Source organism: Leucoraja erinacea, unplaced genomic scaffold, assembly GCF_028641065.1.
Source record: "Leucoraja erinacea ecotype New England unplaced genomic scaffold, Leri_hhj_1 Leri_450S, whole genome shotgun sequence".
In the NCBI taxonomy this organism is placed as follows: domain Eukaryota; kingdom Metazoa; phylum Chordata; class Chondrichthyes; order Rajiformes; family Rajidae; genus Leucoraja; species Leucoraja erinaceus.
Window position 1 is genome coordinate 20,926 of NW_026576351.1, and position 19,099 is coordinate 40,024.

Here is a 19,099-nt window from a genome sequence, read left to right on the forward strand (position 1 = left end):
ACGGAATTATATAGACCAGCATAGGAAAAGGAAATAACTCCACCTGGATCAGTGCAATCTCCTGCTCACTCTATTCCATTTACCAACATCAAGCTAGGACGCATCCCGACATGCCCACATGAGGTGTTCAGACTACGTGACGTCAGTCCATCACCACACGTTCTCTGTTTCACCGTGGTAACCCTCTACTCACTCGACTGCAGGCTCTGTTCCCATTGTGGCCTCTTGAACATCGGTGAGACTACATAAAGCGGTACGGTACGGTAAAGCGGAGAACTTGTGGTGATGAACTGACATCACGTAGTCTGAACAACTCATGTGGGCATGTCGGGATGCGTCCTAGCTTGATGTTGGCAAATTAAATAGAGTGAGCAGGAGATTGCACTGATCCAGGTGGAGTTAATTCCATCTCCTATGCTAGTCTATATAATTCCGTCGACGGAATCGCACTGTCTAAAAGAGTATTATACATGTAAGATATTAATTTGACTGTGTTAGGGTGTTTATTCAAACATTCATCTAGAAACTCTGGTTCTCTAGTTCTGTATTCTTGTGTATGTGATTTAACATAATCTTAAAGTTGTAAATATCTAAAATAAATATTTGAATGTAATCCGTAATTCTGTTGTAACTCCTGAAACGAGAGAAAAATACCATTTCTATAAAGATGTCCCATCTTTTTAATTCCATGATTTTTCTATTATACAAAACCTTTATCCAACACTGAGGGTTTAAATGAAAGATTATTTGCAATGGGGAGAGAAAATTATAAATTATCCAATTTTAATATCTTTTTTAGTTGTTTCCAAATTAGAATACCATTATATATTATATGGATTTCACGATAGATTTTTTAATTCAATTTTGTCGGAGCTAATAGAATCGGACCAATTTCAAAAGGCAACCAATCTACCTTTTCAACCTTTAACCAGGCTGGCTGTTGATCCATATCTTCCAACCAAAACAGCATATTTTGGACATTGACTGCCCAAAAGTAAAATAAAAAAATTGGTAAAATTAACCCTCCTTTGGTCTTCAATTTGCATAAGTGTGTTTCGCTTATTCTATAACCATATAACCATTTAACAATTACAGCACGGAAACATGCCATCTCGACCCTTCTAGTCGGTGCCGAACACGTATTCTCCCCTAGTCCCATATACCTTTGCTCAGACCATAACCCTCCATACCTTTCCCGCCCATATAACTATCCAATTTATTTTTAAATGATAAAATGATAAATTGATCTATCGTTCTTATAATCCCAAATAAAACTTATCACTATAGAATCAACTATCTTAATTATTTTTTTGGGGAGATATATAGGAATTGATTGAAAAAGGAATAGCAATTGCGGAAGGAAAATCATTTTTCGAGCATTAATTCCACCGAGCATTTAAATGAGAAGTGTTTTCTATTATTGAATATTCTTATGCAATTTATTAAGTGAAGGCATGAAGTTTGATTTAAATAAATAATTTAAAATTGTCATCGAATATTCTAAAAGGTGATTGTTGCAATATATATAAAGTAGGTTCCGTTATTGGCATAATCTCACTTTTATTCCAATTAATTCTATTTCCTGAAAATAAACCAAATTGAGTTATAAGATTTAACAAGTTTGGAATGCTGATTTCTGGGTTTGTAATATATAGTAACACATCATCTGCATATAGAGATATTTTATTAACTGTATTTTTATTATTATACCCATATATTTCTAGATGTGCTCTAACACTTTCTGCTAGTGGGACAATAGCAAGGGCGAATAATAACGGGGATAATTTTATATGTTTCTATAAGATCCTCCCTCATCCTTCTAAATTCCTGTGAATACAAGTCTAGTCTTTTCAATCGTTCCTCATATGAAGTCCCGCCTCCCCGGGATCAATCTCGTGAACCTACTCTGCACTGACTCAATCACAAGGATGTCCTTCATCAAATTAGGAGACCAAAACAGTACAAATACTCCAGATGTGGTCTCACCAGAGCCCTATACAACTGCAGAAGAACCTCTTTACTCCTATACTGAAATCATCTTGTTATGAAGGCAGTATCCTGAAGCCCCGTCAATGGCAGACCGACCGGAACTCTCTCACCGCACGGTGCGCAGAGTCTGGAGCAGGAAGCCTGTCCCCGCCTTGCATGATTGCATGTTTCCGCCACCTTCTAGCGTTAGGTCACGAATCCTGACGACTACGGCAATAGCAGTCCGCCGTGCGAAACTGAGTTGCGCGTGAAGGAGTGGTGATAGAGTGCTGCCTAAATGAATAATCCGCGGAAATAAGTATGGGAAAAAGTGACAATACAGGAAAGCTTTTGGTTACACTGAAAAGGTCGGTGGATAATCTGCGGAGACAAATAAAAATGGCTTCATTACTGATCTGTAAATTTGCATCATGGCTCCGACCCCGATGTCTTCCGGCCCAGAGTGTGTACTGCGCGATGATTCAACACTCATCCACTGAACGCCAAAGAATGTCGACACACGTTCCTTAACCGTTCCTCACTGCTCAAACCAGGGGAGTCGATGCTGCACTCGCGCCATCACACGTGTGTCCTTCCTTTAAGAGGGTCCGGATCTGTACACAGGAGGCTGAGTGATTCCGCGATTTCCTGGTTGATGATGTCCGTGACAATGTGGACGCGTGAGTGATGAGGGGGCTTGATATAAAATGAGATTGTGAACAGGAGCGGAATATACGCCGATGGATGTCTGTATAAACGCCGCAAATGTCGGAAGGGTGCTTGCACTGTTTGTATATCATTTTTTTATCATTTATCTCAATAAAGTTTATTTTGGAAAAAATACGACCCTCGGGCCAAAATCATTGGTGCCGTTTGTGAAAAGCCGTTTCCCAGCTATGTCCCAGGCCACCCATTCCCAACCCGGGAATGCATCATTTCTTGCCGCTCTGTGAGGTTGTCACTGTGGCGCAATCGGTCAGCGCGTTCGGCTGTTAACCGAAAGGTTGGTGGTTCGAGCCCACCCAGGGACGCTCGTGATATTTTGCTATGCATGTCGTTGACAGCATTTACTACCGAACACGTATTCTCCCCTAGTCCCATACACCTGCGTTCAGACCATAACCCTCCATACCATTCCCGTCCATATAACTATCCAATTTATTTTTAAATGATAAAAACGAACCTACCTCCACCACCTTCACTGGAAACTCATTCCACACAATCACCACTCTCTGAGTAAAGAAGTTCCCCCTTATGTTACCCCTAAACGCCTGTCCCTTAATTCTCAAGTCATGTCCCCTTGTTTGAATCTTACCTACTCTCAGTGGGAAAAGCTTATCCACGTCAACTCTGTCTATCCCTCTCATCATTTTAAAGACCTCTATCAAGTCCCCCCTTAACCTTCTGCGCTCCAAAGAATAAAGCCCTAACTTGTTCAACCTATCAAACGTCTCTCTGTACCTTCTTAAAACTGTCCAGCGGTAGTTCAGCAGAGAATCCAATCCGCTAGTTCCAGGGATAGACACAAACAACTCAGCGGGACAAGCAGCATCTCTGGAGAGAAGGAATAGACGACGTTTCGGGTCGAGATCCTTCTTCAGTTCCTGGGAGGTTGTTTATTGAAAAGAGGATTATTTGAATGAAACGAAACGAGACACCGCAGGGGGACACCCAATCAGCGGATAGAGGCGACAGCAGAGAGCGCCTGCCGCTGGAGAGAGCAGATTTGCTCAGCTGCCATGGGCATGCACAGAAACAAAAAATCCGATCGCCAGCGTCCCTGGGTGGGCTCGAACCACCAACCTTTCGGTTAACAGCCGAACGCGCTGACCGATTGCGCCACAGAGACAATGGACGGAAAGGGGAATAAACGGACCATTCCCGGGCTGGGAAGCGGTGACCAGGGGCACGGTTGGGACACTGCTTTTCATAAACGGCATCAAAGGTTTGGGCCAGAAATATTTTTCCTAAAATACATGTTATTCAGACCCACCCCACTCCCCATAAATTACAGGATCACATCCAACATTCTCAACGATTACACATACAGTAATATACAGTATGTTTTATACTCTGTGGATACAATATCCTTATACCAAGCCCCCTTAACGTTCACTTGGGCAGGAAGTCATGGTCCTCATCAAGCAGAACATTCTGGAAACACTTAGCTTCCTGTGTACAGATCCGCTCCCAACCCGAAAAAAAGGTACGCATGTGGTCGACACTGCAGGAACTGTGCGGGACAGGCAGCATTTCTGGAGAGAAGGAATGCGTGACGTTTTGGGTAGAGACCCTTCTTCATACTGATAGTCAGGGGAGAGGGAAGCTCGACATGTTGAAGGGTTGAACAAGAATGTAAGGTGTGGAAACAACAGATAATCAGAGAGGAGGAGCAGCGGGAGAAATGTTGTAGTACTCTCAGCGGAGAGAGGAGGAGAACTCCACATGTGATCGGGGGTGCCGCAACAATTCACCGGGTATGTCCAGTGAGCACAGGTGTGGCAGTGTGGGCCGACACTCTCTGGCGTTCAGTGAATGAGAGGTGAATTATCGCTCAGCACAAATTCTGGGCCGCAGTATTCAGGACCGGAGCCAACTAGGCAAATATACAGCTGAGTAACGAAGCCATTTGTTCCATGTCGCAGCAGATAACCAATCGACTTACCGGCGTGACCATAATGTTTAGCAACGGACATATTTACTAACCTATTTCTGCGGAATATTAATTCTGACAGCAGTTAGTGAACATCCGGTCAAAATTATCCACAGGTCGGTTCAAACGAGCGGACCTGCTACCGCCGCGATCGGCAGGATTCGAACCTGCGCGGGGAAACCCCAATGGATTTCTAGTCCATCGCCTTAACCACTCGGCCACGACCACTGCCCTCCAAATGTCTGCGCTCGAAGAAGATAATTCACCAGAAATAATCGGTGAGTCCTGGGAACTGCGCTGATTGCAGTGTCACGGCAATAGTACTGATCCTAAACCAAAACTGGAGAGCGCCGGGAACACACAACAGATCAGGCAGATTCGTTGTGAATCGCTATCAAAACATGGGGGGAGGGGAGACACAATTTGGGGGGAGGGACTCACTTTCTTTGTGCCGGCGCAGGGCTTAACATCGGGAGCCTCGATCGACTCGACGCAGCAGTTTGATTTTAAGCTGCATCGGGCGATGAAAGGCCCCGCGAACGAGCCGATTCAGCCCTTAGAAATCGTCTGATACCCACTTGAATCATTGAAAAGCTACAATGTGATAAATAACACCGAAACAAATTCAATTGAAGCCTATAAAGGTAAACAGAAGAACCAACCTTGAAGGGGAGAGACAGAGAGAGATGGGGAAAAAACATACTAAATAACGTGAGTAACAGTGAATGTGGGACTTACCTGCAAGCCAGCCAGGAAACCCTTTCGACCTGAGCCCTTAATGAGCTGACCACATTAAATCCGATATCCGTTTAAATATTTCCCATCCACCAATACATCCAATTATTTCAAATGAACCCGCATCAGACAGCTTTAAGAAATTATTCGTGAATACTTTCAGTTACACCCCCCCCCCCCCCCACCCCCACCAAGCAGTCAAATTTTGCTACACGGGTGGATGTAAACTAAATAGTAGAGGCAGGCCACACATTGGAAATGTAAGGATGGGAAAGATAGTAAAGGAAAAGTTAATAAAGACACCCGAATTAACGGGAAGAAAGCTCACAAAAGGATAGGAGAGTATGGCCAAGTGAAATAGGAGTCGATGTAAAAGGTGAGGTGAGTAATGGATTACATTTATTATATATGAATGCGTGAAGTATTATTAGAATTATTATTTGAAGTATTAGAAGTATTTCGCTTGTGAAATGACAATAAAATATATTATTATTATTATTATTATTATTATTATTATTATTATTATTATTATTATTATTATTAGTAGTAGTAGTAGTAGTATTATTATTAGTATTATTATTAGTATTCTTATTAGAAGTAAATTGGATGAGTTTGAGGCTCTGTTAGGGATTGGTAGATATGACATTGTGGGGATTACAGAGACACGGCTGCAGGTGGGTCAGGACAGGGAACTGAATATTCAGGGTTATACATCCTATAGAAAGGACAGGCTGGTGGGCCGAGTAAGTGCGGTGGCTCTTTTGGTGAGGGATTAAATTCAGTTCCTTGCGAGGGGTGACATATGGACTGCCGATGTAGAGTCGCTGTTGATAGGAATGAGGAATTGTAAAGATGAAAAGACACCAATGGGAATTATCTACAGCCCCCCAAACAGTAACCTGGATATAAGGTGCAAGTTGCAGCATGAGTTAAAATTGGCAAATAACAAAGGTAATGCCACTGTGGTTAGGGACATTTCAATATGCAGGTAGGCTGGGAAAATCAGGTTGGTTCTGGACCCCAAGAAAGGGAGTTTGTAGAGTGCGTCCGAGATACTTTTGACAACCAAATTAGTGTAGGCGAGAGGCACATAAGTCCCCGGCAGGTGAAAGCGGGGGTTCTTCCATAAATCGGAGATGCAAAGGGACTTGGGGTGCTGGTGCAGGATTCCAAAACTGTGAATCTGCAAGTCGAATCGGTAGTAAATGTCTATATAGACTATATAGACAGAGTTGACGTGGATAAGCTTTTCCCACTGAGAGTAGGGAAGATTCAAACAAGGGGACATGACTTGATAATTAAGGGACAGAAGTTTAGGGGTAACATGAGGGGGAACTTCTTTACTCAGAGAGTGGTAGCTGTGTGGAATGAGCTTCCAGTGAAGGTGGTGGAGGTAGGTTCGTTTTTATCATTTAAAAATAAATTGGATAGTTATATGGACGGGAAAGGTATGAAGGGTTATGGTCTGAACGCAGGTGTATGGGACTAGGGGAGAATACGTGTTCAGTAGTAAATGCTGTCAACGACATGCATAGCAAAATATCACGAGCGTCGCTGGGTGGGCTCGAACCACCAACCTTTCGGTTAACAGCCGAACGCGCTGACCGATTGCGCCACAGTGACAACCTCACAGAGCGGCAAGAAATGATGCATTCCCGGGTTGGGAATGGGTGGCCTGGGACATAGCTGGGAAACGGCTTTTCACAAACGGCACCAATGATTTTGGCTCGAGGGTCGTATTTTTTCCAAAATAAACTTTATTGAGATAATTGATAAAATATGATATACAAACAGTGCAAGCACCCTTCCGACATTTGCGGCGCTTATACAGACACCCATCGGCGTATATTCCGCTCCTGTTCACAATCTCATTTTATATCAAGCTCCCTCATCACTCACGCGTCCACATTGTCACGGACATCATAAACCAGGAAAGCCCGGAATCAATCAGGCTACTGTGTACAGATCCGGATCCTCTTAAAGGAAGGATACACATGTGATGGCGCGAGTGCAGCATCGACTCCCCAGGTTTGAGCAGTGAAGAGCGGTTAAGGAACGTGTGTCGACATTCTTTGGCGTAGTGCACACTCTGGGCCGCAAGACATCGGGGTCGGAGCCATGAGGCAAATTTACAGATCAGTAATGAAGCCATTTTTATTTGTCTCCGCAGATTATCCACCGACCTTTTCAGTGTAACCAAAAGCTTTGCTGTATTGTCACTTTTTCCCATACTTATTTCCGCGGATTATTCATTTAGGCAGCACCCTATCACCACTCCTTCAAAATTACGCGCAAATCATTTCGCACGGCGGACTGCTACTGCCGTAGTCGTCAGGATTCGTACTTGCGCTGGGAGACCACAATGCATTTCATGTCGATCGCCTTACTCGGCCCACGTCTACCGCGCTCGTCCAAGGGCATATTGCAGTGGATGTGATCTGCATGTCCTAAGAGGGACGAGGACAGTATTGATCCCAGACTCGGGGAAGCACGACTGTCGTGACCTAACGCTAGAACGTGCCGGAAACATGCAATCATGCAAGGCGGGGCCAGGCTTCCTGCTCCAGACTCGGCGCACCGTGCGGTGAGAGAGTTCCGGTCGGTCTGCCATTGACGGGGCTTCAGGATACTGCCTTCATAACAAGATGATTTCAGTATAGGAGTAAAGAGGTTCTTCTGCAGTTGTATAGGGCTCTGGTGAGACCACATCTGGAGTATTTTGTACAGTTTTGGTCTCCTAATTTGATGAAGGACATCCTTGTGATTGAGTCAGTGCAGAGTAGGTTCACGAGATTGATCCCGGGGATGGCGGGACTTCATATGAGGAACGATTGAAAAGTCTAGACTTGTATTCACTGGAATTTAGAAGGATGAGGGAGGATCTTATAGAAACATATAAAATTATCCCCGTTATTATTCGCCCTTGCTATTGTCCCACTAGCAGAAAGTGTTAGAGGACACGTAGAAATATATGGGTATAATAATAAAAATACAGTTAATAAAATCTCTCTATATGCAGATGATGTGTTACTATATATTACAAACCCAGAAATCAGCATTCCAAACTTGTTAAATCTTATAACTCAATTTGGTTTATTTTCAGGAAATAGAATTAATTGGAATAAAAGTGAGATTATGCCAATAACGGAACCTACTTTATATATATTGCAACAATCACCTTTTAGAATATTCGATGACGATTTTAAATTATTTATTTAAATCAAATTTCATGCCTTCACTTAATAAATTGCATAAGAATATTCAATATTGGAAAACACTTCTCATTTAAATGCTCGGTGGAATTAATGCTAGAAAAATGATTTTCCTTCCGCAATTGCTATTCCTTTTTCAATCAATTCCTATATATCTCCCCAAAAAAATAATTAAGATAGTTGATTCTATAGTGATAAATTTTATTTGGGATTATAAGAACGATAGGCCAATTTATCATTTTATCATTTAAAAATAAATTGGATAGTTATATGGGCGGGAAAGGTATGGAGGGTTATGGTCTGAGCAAAGGTATATGGGACTAGGGGAGAATACGTGTTCGGCACCAACTAGAAGGGTCGAGATGGCCTGTTTCCGTGCTGTAATTGTTAAATGGTTATATGGTTATAGAATAAGCAAAACACACTTATGCAAATTGAAGACCAAAGGAGGATTAATTTTACCAATGTTTTTATTTTACTTTTGGGCAGTCAATGTCATAAATATGATGTTTTGGTTGGAAGATATGGATCAACAGCCAGACTGGTTAAAGATGGAAAAGGTAGATTGGTTGCCTTTTGAAATTGGTCCGATTCTATTAGCTCCGACAAAATTGAATTAAAAAATCTATCGTGAAATCCATATAATATATAATGGTATTCTAATTTGGAAACAACTAAAACAGATATTAAATTTGGATACTTTATCATTTTCTCTCCCCATTGCAAATAAGCCTTCATTTAAACCCTCAGTGTTGGATAAAGGTTTTGTATAATAGAAAAATCATGGAATTAAAAAGATGGGACATCTTTATAGAAATGGTATTTTTTCTCTCGTTTCAGGAGTTACAACAGAATGACGGATTACATTCAAATATTTATTTTAGATATTTACAACTTTAAGATTATGTTAAATTACATACACAAGAATACAGAACTAGAGAACCAGAGATTCTAGATGGATGTTTGAATAAACACCCTAACACAGTCAAATTAATATCTTACATTTATAATACTCTTTTAGACAGTGATATTCCGTCGACGGAATTACATAGACTAGCATAGGAGATGGAATTAACTCCACCTGGATCAGTGCAATCTCCTGCTCACTCTATTTGATTTGCCAACATCAAGCTAGGACGCATCCCGACATGCCCACATGAGTTGTTCAGACTACGTGACGTCAGTTCATCACCACAAGTTCTCCGCTTTACCGTGGCAACCCTCTACTCACTCGACCTCCATTCTGGCACGGACTTCGCCATATTCCTCTGCACTGATAGATGTAATATAGTCCTACATAACAGAAGCAGGCACGTCATATCCATTACGATAATCCGCTACTCATTTATACTATCTCCAGTACTCCCCTCCCCTTTCATGATCTCTTTATCTCTACCACAGATGACAGACTATCGGCTGGCGCCTACTGTTTACCTACCGACTTCCAGAGTGTTCCGCATGACGCTTCCTCCGACCAAGTGTCCAAACCAATCCTCCGTCATTTCCCTCACCTACAAAGTGAACCCACCACCTCCACATATTCCCGCCCTTCATAGAGACGCTCACAGCAACTCGTTGGTTCATCCCTTCCCACCCACACCATCCCTTCCGGGGGTACATTTATTTGCATCTACGGGATATGTAACATCTGCTCCTATACCTCCGCCCTCGCCTCCATCCTGGGACCCCAATACTCCATCCAAGTGAGGCTAATGTTTATGTGCACCTCCTCTAACTCGCCTACTGCAGGCTCTGTTCCCATTGTGGCCTCTTGAACATCCGTGAGACCACACGGTTTAAACTTTGAATTTTTAAATTTTAGGTAACATGTATCAACCAGCCAAACCACATCGCCTTCCCCATTCCACACCTATTGTCTTAGCTCTAGCCTTCACCCAACCAACCTACTACAAAAAGCCACCACCAGATAACAATGGCATGTTTCATCATCGTTCCTTTTTCGTATACCTTTCATTCATTTGTTCTATATCGTTCGACACCACTGTCCGTATTTTCCGTTCCCCTTTCCCTTGACAGGTTTGAAAAATGGTCTCGACACGAAACGTCACGCATTCCGTGTCTCCATAGATTCTGCCTGTCCGGCAGAGTTACTCCAGTTACACAGCAGGAAGGCTCCCAATGATCAGAGTGAGGCGGCGGCCGGGAGTCCCGTCTCCGCAGAGAGCAGTTACAGCGCTATCAACGACATGCATAGCAAAATATCACGAGCGTCCCTGGGTGGGCTCGAACCACCAATCTTTCGGTTAACAGTCGAACGCGTGGACCGATTGCGCCACAGAGACAACCTGACAGAGCGGTAGAAATCATGCATTCCCGGGTTGGGAAGGGATGACCTGGGACATAGCTGAGAAGCAGCTTTTTTTAAGCGGCATCAATGCTTTTGGCCAGAGAGTTGTGTTTTCAAAAATATATTTTATTCAGATAAATGACAAATATATGTAAAACAGTGCAAGCACCCTTCCGACATTTGCAGCGTTTATACATATATTTATTTGGTGTATATTCCGCTACAGTTCACAATGTCTATTTAGATCAAGCCTACTTACCACTCATGTGGCCAGATTGTCGCGAACGTCATAAATCAGAGGTGTGGGGTCTGGGGGGATGTGGGAGGGGGTGTGTAAAGGCAGGGAGGTTGTGGGGGAAGTGGTGTTTGTGGGCGGGAGTAGTGATGTGGGGGGCGGGAGTTGTGAGGGAGGGGAGGGGAGGGTTTTGTGTGGGCGGTGGTGGGGTGGGGGTGGGGTTATGAGGATGAGGGCTGTATGGGCGGGAGTTGTGTGGGAGGCTGTGTGTTGCCGGGAAAGGGTGGGCTGTGGGGGGAGGGGTGTGTGTGGACGTGCGTGGGGGGGGGGGGGGGGGGGGGAGGTGGGGGGAGAGGGGTGGGTGTGTTTATCATTGTTCACTATTGGATAGTGGGGGGGAAGGGGAAGGTGGGGAGAATAGGAAGATGCGTGTGGGAGGTGGGGGGGGGGGGGGAATGGGAATGTTGCGAGGGGGTTAGGGAGGTTAGGGAGTGGAGAGGATGGATTGACTGAGGGTAGGGGAACGAGAGGGAGCGTTAGGTGATGAATTGGAGGAGGAGAGGAGGAGATGGAAATGAAGAGGGAGATGAGGATGGAGAGTGGGTAGGAGTGGTGATAGAGGGAGAAGAGGGGGAGTGGGGGAGGTAGCGAGTGGGGATTATAGGGTGAGGAGGGCAGTGGGGAAGGTCAGGAGGGATAGTGTGGGGATAGGGGGAGGTGAGGAGTGGGGGGGGGGTGTGTAGAGAGATATGGGAGGGGAGAAGAGTTTTGGAAGGGGGAGGGAGAGAGGGTAATGGGAAAGGAGAAGGATAAGTAGATGAGGGTGGGATTGGAGAGGGGAGGAACAGAAGGGAAAGAAGACGGGGGATGAAGAGGAGGGGGAGGGGAGTGCTCCCTTCCCATGTTGTCTTTCTCACTGTCTTTCTTCATTGTCTTCGAGTGCTCATCAGTGTTGTTATCCCTGTCTCACTACTTCCCCATGTTCCCAGGTTTGTACACCTGGGTTAATATCCTTGTGCTCACTGCTATCGCGTCAACTTGCTCCCGGTTCCCAGCTCCTGACATTGAACGAAATAAAATATAAAAGGGCAAATCGACGGGGATTTATACCTCCGAAACGTCACTTTTCCAGTCTCTAGGATTCCGGGTAAAATCGAGTCTGCATTTTAAAGTCAGAAATTCTTCAGACACCGTTTGCGGGATTTTCCCCAACTTTTGCAAATTACTAGGTGGAAGTGACGGGAATTGAACCTGGGGCCTTAAACACGCAAAACGTGTGCCCTTCTGCAGAGCTACATCCCGGACTCCGTGAGAATAACATCGACATTGAAAATAGCTGGAGCAGGCCAAGCGCCCACACGAGTTTCCACCAGCATTCAACATCATCTGAGCTGATCATCCCAACACAGTCCACGGTTCCCCTCCCACCCCAAACCTCTTGACGCATTTTGTGTCCAAACGTCTCGCTGTACCTTCTTAAAACTGTCCAGCGGCAGCAGTTCAGCAGAGAATCCAATCCGCTAGTTCCAGGGATAGACACAAGAATCTCGAACAACTCAGCGGGACAAGCAGCATCTCTGGAGATAAGGAATAGGCGACGTTTCGGGTCGAGACCCTTCTTCAGTTCCTGGGATGTTGTTTATTGAAAAGACTAATATTTGAATGAAACGAAACGAGACGCCGCAGGAAGACACCCAATCAGCGGATTGAGGCGACAGCAGAGAGCGCCAGCGTCTGGAGAGAGCAGATTTGCTCAGCTGCCAAGGACATGCACAGAAAAAAAACTCCGATCGCCATCGTCCCTGGGTGGGCTCGAACCACCAACCTTTCGGTTAACAGCCGAACGCGCTGACCGATTGCGCCACAGAGACAACTGGACGGAAAGGGGAATAAACGGACAATTCCCGGTCTGGGAAGCGGTGACCAGGGTCAGGGTTGGGACACTGCTTTGCATAAACGGTATCAAAAATTTGGGCCAGAAAGATTTTTTTAAAAATACATGTTATTCAGACCCACCCCCCGTATATTACAGGATCACATCCAACATCCTCAACGATTACACACACGGTAATATACAGTATGTTTTATATTCAGTGGATACAATATCCTTATACCAAACCCCCTTAACGTTCACTTGGGCAGGAAGTCACGGTCCACATCAAGCAGAACATTCTGGAAACACTTAGCTGCCTTTGTACAGATCCGCCCAAACCCGAGAAAGGGTGCGCAAGTGGTCGACACAGAATGCTGCAGGAACTGTGCGGGACAGGCAGAATTTCTGGAGAGAAGGAATGTGTGACGTTTTGGGTAGAGACCCTTCTTCATACTGATAGTCAGGGGAGAGGGAAGCTCGACATGTTGAAGGGTTGAACAAGAATGTAAGGTGTGAAATCAACAGATAATCAGAGAGGAGGAGCAGCAGGAGAGGTTGTTGTAGTACTCTCAGCGGAGAGAGGAGGAGAACTTCACATGTGGTCGGGGGTGCCGCAACAATTCACCGGGTATGTCCAGTGAGCACAGGTGTGGCAGTGTGGGCCGACACTCTCTGGCGTTCAGTGAATGAGTGAATTATCGCTCAGCACATATTCTGGGCCGCAGTATTCAGTACCGGAGCCAACTAGGCAAATATACAGCTGAGTAACGAAGCGATTTGTTCCATGTCGCAGCAGATCATCAATCGACTTACCGGCGTGACCAAAATCTTTGGTTACGGACATATTTACTAACCTATTTCTGCGGAATATTAATTGTGACAACAGTTAGTGAACATCGCGTCAAAATTATGCACAGGTCGGTTCAAACGAGCGGACCTGCTACCGCCGTAATCGGCAGGATTCGAACCTGCGCGGGGAAACCCCAATGGATTTCTAGTCCATCGCCTTAACCACTCGGCCACGACCACTGCCCTGCAAATGTCTGCGCTCGAAGAAGATAATTCACCAGAAATAATCGGTGAGTCCTGGGACAAACTGAGACTGCGCTGGTTGCAGTGTCACGGCAGTAATACTGATCCTACACCAAAGCTGGAAAGCGCCGGGAACACACAGCAGGCCAGGCAGATTCGGTGAAAATCGCTAACAAAACATGGGGGAGGGGAGACACAATTTGGTGGGAGGGACTCACTTTCTTGGAGCCCGCGAAGGGCTTCAACATCGGTAGCCTCGATCGCATCGACGCAGCAGTTTGATGGGCGATGAAAGGCTCGGCGAACTGGCCGATTCAGCCTTTAAAAATCGTCTGATACCCACTTGAATCATTGAAAAGCCACAATGTGATAAATAACACTGAAACAAATTCAATTGAAGCTAATGAAGGCAAACAGAAGAACCAACCTTGCTGGGGGGAGAGAGAGAGAGATGGGAGGGAAAACATACTAAACACCGTGAATAACCGTGAATGAGGGACTTACCAGCCAGCCACCCGATACCCGTTTAAATCTTCTCCATCCACCAATACATCCAATTAGTTCAAATTGGAATTGTACCCGCATCTACAGCTTTAAGAAATTATTCGTGAATACCTTCAGTCCCCCCCCCCCCCCCCCCCCACCCCACCATGCATTCAAAGGATGGGAAAGAGATAATAGGAGTTATTAAATACACCCGAATTAACGGGCAGAAAGCTAACAAAGGGATGGGGAACGGAATATTCAGGGTTATACATCCTATAGAAAGGACAGGCAGGTGGGCCGACTAAGTGCGGTGGCTCTTTTGGTGAGGGATTAAATTCAGTTCCTTGCGAGGGGTGACATATGGACTGCCGATGTAGAGTCGCTGTGGATATGAATGAGGAATTGTAAAGATGAAAAGACACTAATGGGAATTATCTACAGCCCCCCAAACAATAACCTGGATATAAGGTGCAAGTTGCAGCATGAGTTAAAATTGGCAAATAACAAAGGTAATGCCACTGTGGTTAGGGACATTTCAATATGCAGGTAGACTGGGGAAATCAGGTTGGTTCTGGACCCCAAGAAAGGGAGTTTGTAGAGTGCATCCGAGATGGATTCTTAGAGCAGATTGTACTGGAGCCTACCAGATTGAAGGCAATTCTGGATTATGTGTTGTCTAATGAATCAGATTTAATAAGGGAACGCAAGGTAAAGGATCCGCGAGGTGGTGGTGACCATAATATGATAAGTTTTAATCTGCAATTTGAGAGGATGAAGGTTAAATCAAAAGTGTCAGTGTTGCAGTTGATCAAACGGACTATGAAGGCATGAGAGAGGAGCTGGCCAAGGTCGACTGGTAAAGGATCCCTGCAATAACAGCAATGGCAGGAATTTCTGGGCACCATCCAGAAGATGGAGAATCATTCATCCCAAAGAGGAAGAAATATTCTACGGGGAGTAAGAGGCAACCCTGGCTGACAAGAGAAGATAGGGATTGAATAATACTAAAATAATAGGTGAATAACATAGCAAAGAGCAGCGGGAAGCCAGAGGATTGGGTCACTTTCAAAAGACAACACGCGGTAAGAAAATGGGCAATACGGGGTGATTAGATGAAATACGAGGGCAAGATGGCCAAGAATATAAAGAAGGATAGTGAAAACTTTTTTAGGCATGTTAAGAGAAAACCTAAGTAAATACAAATGAGGGTCCCTTGAAGGCAGAAACGTGTGAAATTATTATCGGGAACAAGGAAATGGCAGAAGAGTTGAACAGGTACTTTGGTTCTGTCTTGACGAAGCAGGCACGGAAATCGCTATCAAAACATTGGGGGATACAATTTATTGGCGGCCGCGCGCGCATACGCACACACACACACACGCGTGAGCGCGCATGTGCACACACGCGAGGCTTCGGCCGTGGGCCCTGTGGACGGTAACATCAGGAGCTGACCTGGTTGGTGACCGACTCCGAACTCCAGCAACAGCAGCTTCGTCTGCCCCGTATCATGGGGCTTGAATCGGACAGTTGGCGGGGCCTTTCATCGGCTGGCGGGGTTTCAGCATCGGGAGCCTCGATCAGCAATTTGATTTTGAATTACTAATTATTAAAGAAGTATATCTATCTCTGCCTTAATCTTTTTAAGGCAGAGATAAATATATTCTACAGGAGGTAACTAAACAGATGTAGAAGGGAATGAGATAAGAAGTGAAATGTAAAACGGGTGGAGGAATATAGATGGGTGAAAAGGAGAATGGGAAGGGGGGGGGGGTGATAAACTGGGGGACTCAGGGCTGGGAAATGAGCGCAGCAAGAGGGGAAATGAGTGGTAATTCTGCGGGGAGTTAGTGGAAACAAATGGGAGCGCACCCCGCTGGAGTGCTGGGTCTGGATTGAAGGAGGGGAAAGGGAGGGGAAAGGAAGGGTTACCTACAACCCACAGTCCCGTTGACATCAACCGGTTGCATCGTGGCTTGGTTCAGCAACTTGAGCGCCCAGGACCGGAAAAGACTACAAAAAGTAGTAAACACTGCCGCATCGGCTCTGAGCTCCCTTCCATCGAGGGGATCTATCGCAGTCGCTGCCTCAAAAAGGCTGGCAGCACCATCAAGGACCCACGCCATCCTGGCCACTCACTCGTCTCCCCGCTGCAACGATCAGGTTCATGAACAGCTTCTTCTCCACAGCCATCAGGCTATTAAACTCAATTGTCACAAATCTCTGAAGATTAATATGCCATTATCTGTTTATTTGCACTTTATCTGCTTATTTATTGATGTGTGTATATATTTATATAATGGTATTATGGACTCACTGATATGTTCTGTATTCATGCCTACGATATTCTGCTGTGCTGAAGCAAAGCACGAATTTCATTGTCATATCTGGGACACATGACGGCAGATGTGGTAGCTGCCACCCCTGGCGCTTTATCATTGCAGTTTTATGACGAGACCAGCGAGAGTAAATGTAATGTATTTATACGTAAAATCAGTTACCGGGACTATGGAAGGCGAGGACATGGAACGAAGGGGTCTACAAACATTACATTTATGACATACAGAGAGATAGTAACAGGCACACGTTTATTGCCCGCGCTCCACCCAGTTCCTGAGCGGTTCTGCAATCAGGGGGAAGGCTCCGCATATCGCTGCCTCATCTCTCGTCTCCCCGTTTTTGCAGCGGAGCTCCGCAATTTGGCGATTTTTACTATAAAAATGACTGGATCCATACAGAAATGATATTTATAACACAGATCAGTGGCAAATCTTTATATTTATATTATTTTATTTTATTTTTTTAACTTTTCGTAACAGCTATTTTCATTGGTGTATGACAGATGAAGCTCTGCCTCCATTGCCTCCCCTGACCACACGTCCCTGGTCCCGACCCACAGCTGGAGCCGCCCTCGACCATATTCGCGCACGTTCCGGTAGAAGGTGAGCGTGCTCCATCCCTTTTTGTCGACTGCCTGTAAGTTTACGAGTCAGACTGCCGCGTTTTGTCGGCCTGCTCGTTTTCCTGCCTCCGGCTCGACGGGGGTTCTGTGGCGGCCCATTTACTCATCTCCCTCTTCCTCTCTCTCTCACTTCGAGCTGACCAGCTCTCTTCCCTCTTCGGGTGAGTGTCCTGCCATCTCAGCAAGAGCTCAACTCGAGCCCACGTGGCGGCAGGCAACAACAACTTTGTGTTAGGGGACCAACGTGCATGGATTTCGAGCCTATCATGCCTGAATAAAGTAAACCGTTTATTCACGACGTTTAGTGCCTCTACAACACAAGGCTTGCTCAGACCATGTTTATGTCAGTCCATCGCCAGCAGTTTCCCCTCTTTACTCCGTGGAATATAACACTTCACTTCCCTTCCATTCCGGTCTGGCAATTGCCCCGTCCGTACGCACTGATATGTGCAATATAGCCATGCATAACAGATGCAGGAACATAATATCAATGCCGATCTTCAACTATTCCCCTGTACTATTTACGCCACCTCTCTCCCATTTCATGATCACTGTATCTCCCTCACAGGGGCAGACAGGGGACGTGCTGCTGTAGTGCGGCGCGATGGCCGCTACTGCGCTGAGGCAAAGCGCCAGTTCTCAGACACTTCCTCCTACCTATTCGTCGACCATGTTCCCGCAGATGAGCACCAGGCCATAATATCACAGACCATTACTGAGTATTCACTTCCGGCTGTCTGCCTTCCACAGCTTCCAACCTTTCCGTTTTTTCCAGCCCCGCACAACCCGAGTTTATCTTTTCCCCAAATTCCATGAACAAAAATTCATAAACAATGGCAGACCCATTGTTTCTTCCTGCTATTGTCCCACTGAAATTATATCCACGTACCTCGACCCCACTCTATTCCCCTGATCCAATCTTTTCCGATCTACGTCCAAGCTATCTCTCACGTCCTTCGCCTCTTTAATGACTTCCACTTTTCGAGTCTCTATTACCTTATCTTTATCATGGACATTTTTTCCATATCCTTCTACATTAATATCTATATCTCCCGTTTCCCTTTCCCTTTCCAAATCTGAAGAATGGTCTCGAAATGAATCGTCGCCCATTCCGTCCCTCCAAAGATGCTGTCTGTGCGGCATAGTTACTCCTGTTGCACCGCAGAAAGGCTCAAAACGAGCAGAGTGGGGCGGCAGCAGGGAGTGCCCGCCTCCGTAGAGAGCAGTTACTTAGCTGTCATCGACATGCATAGCAAAATATCACGAGCGTCCCTGGGTGGGCTCGAACCACCAACCTTTCGGTTAACAGCCGAACGCGCTGACCGATTGCGCCACAGAGACAACCTGACAGAGCGGCAAGAAATGATGCATTCCCGGGTTGGGAATGGGTGGCCTGGGACATAGCTGGGAAACGGCTTTTCACAAACGGCACCAATGATTTTGGCCCGAGGGTCGTATTTTTTCCAAAATAAAATTTATTGAGAAAAATGACAACAAATTATATACAAACAGTGCAAGCACCCTTCCGACATTTGCGGCGTTTATACAGACATTAATCGCCGTATATTCCGTTCCTGTACACAATCTCATCTTATATCAAGCCCCCTCATCACTCACGTGTCCACATTGTCACAGACA

At 45.4% G+C, this 19,099-nt stretch overlaps 8 non-coding genes across 8 annotated transcripts; 1 reads left to right on the plus strand and 7 right to left on the minus strand.

Moving 5' to 3' along the window:
* Positions 1 to 2,925: 2,925 nt before the first annotated feature.
* trnan-guu (transfer RNA asparagine (anticodon GUU)) lies at positions 2,926 to 2,999 on the plus strand. The gene has a single exon. It is a non-coding gene; the product is annotated as a tRNA-Asn (tRNA).
* Positions 3,000 to 3,743: 744 nt separating this feature from the next.
* Positions 3,744 to 3,817, minus strand: trnan-guu (transfer RNA asparagine (anticodon GUU)). The gene has a single exon. It is a non-coding gene; the product is annotated as a tRNA-Asn (tRNA).
* Positions 3,818 to 4,767: 950 nt separating this feature from the next.
* trnas-aga (transfer RNA serine (anticodon AGA)) lies at positions 4,768 to 4,849 on the minus strand. Its single transcript has one exon. It is a non-coding gene; the product is annotated as a tRNA-Ser (tRNA).
* Positions 4,850 to 6,905: 2,056 nt separating this feature from the next.
* Positions 6,906 to 6,979, minus strand: trnan-guu (transfer RNA asparagine (anticodon GUU)). Its single transcript has one exon. It is a non-coding gene; the product is annotated as a tRNA-Asn (tRNA).
* Positions 6,980 to 10,797: 3,818 nt separating this feature from the next.
* Positions 10,798 to 10,871, minus strand: trnan-guu (transfer RNA asparagine (anticodon GUU)). Its single transcript has one exon. It is a non-coding gene; the product is annotated as a tRNA-Asn (tRNA).
* Positions 10,872 to 12,908: 2,037 nt separating this feature from the next.
* trnan-guu (transfer RNA asparagine (anticodon GUU)) lies at positions 12,909 to 12,982 on the minus strand. Its single transcript has one exon. It is a non-coding gene; the product is annotated as a tRNA-Asn (tRNA).
* A 949-nt stretch (positions 12,983 to 13,931) lies between these two features.
* Positions 13,932 to 14,013, minus strand: trnas-aga (transfer RNA serine (anticodon AGA)). Its single transcript has one exon. It is a non-coding gene; the product is annotated as a tRNA-Ser (tRNA).
* A 4,715-nt stretch (positions 14,014 to 18,728) lies between these two features.
* trnan-guu (transfer RNA asparagine (anticodon GUU)) lies at positions 18,729 to 18,802 on the minus strand. The gene has a single exon. It is a non-coding gene; the product is annotated as a tRNA-Asn (tRNA).
* Positions 18,803 to 19,099: the final 297 nt, after the last annotated feature.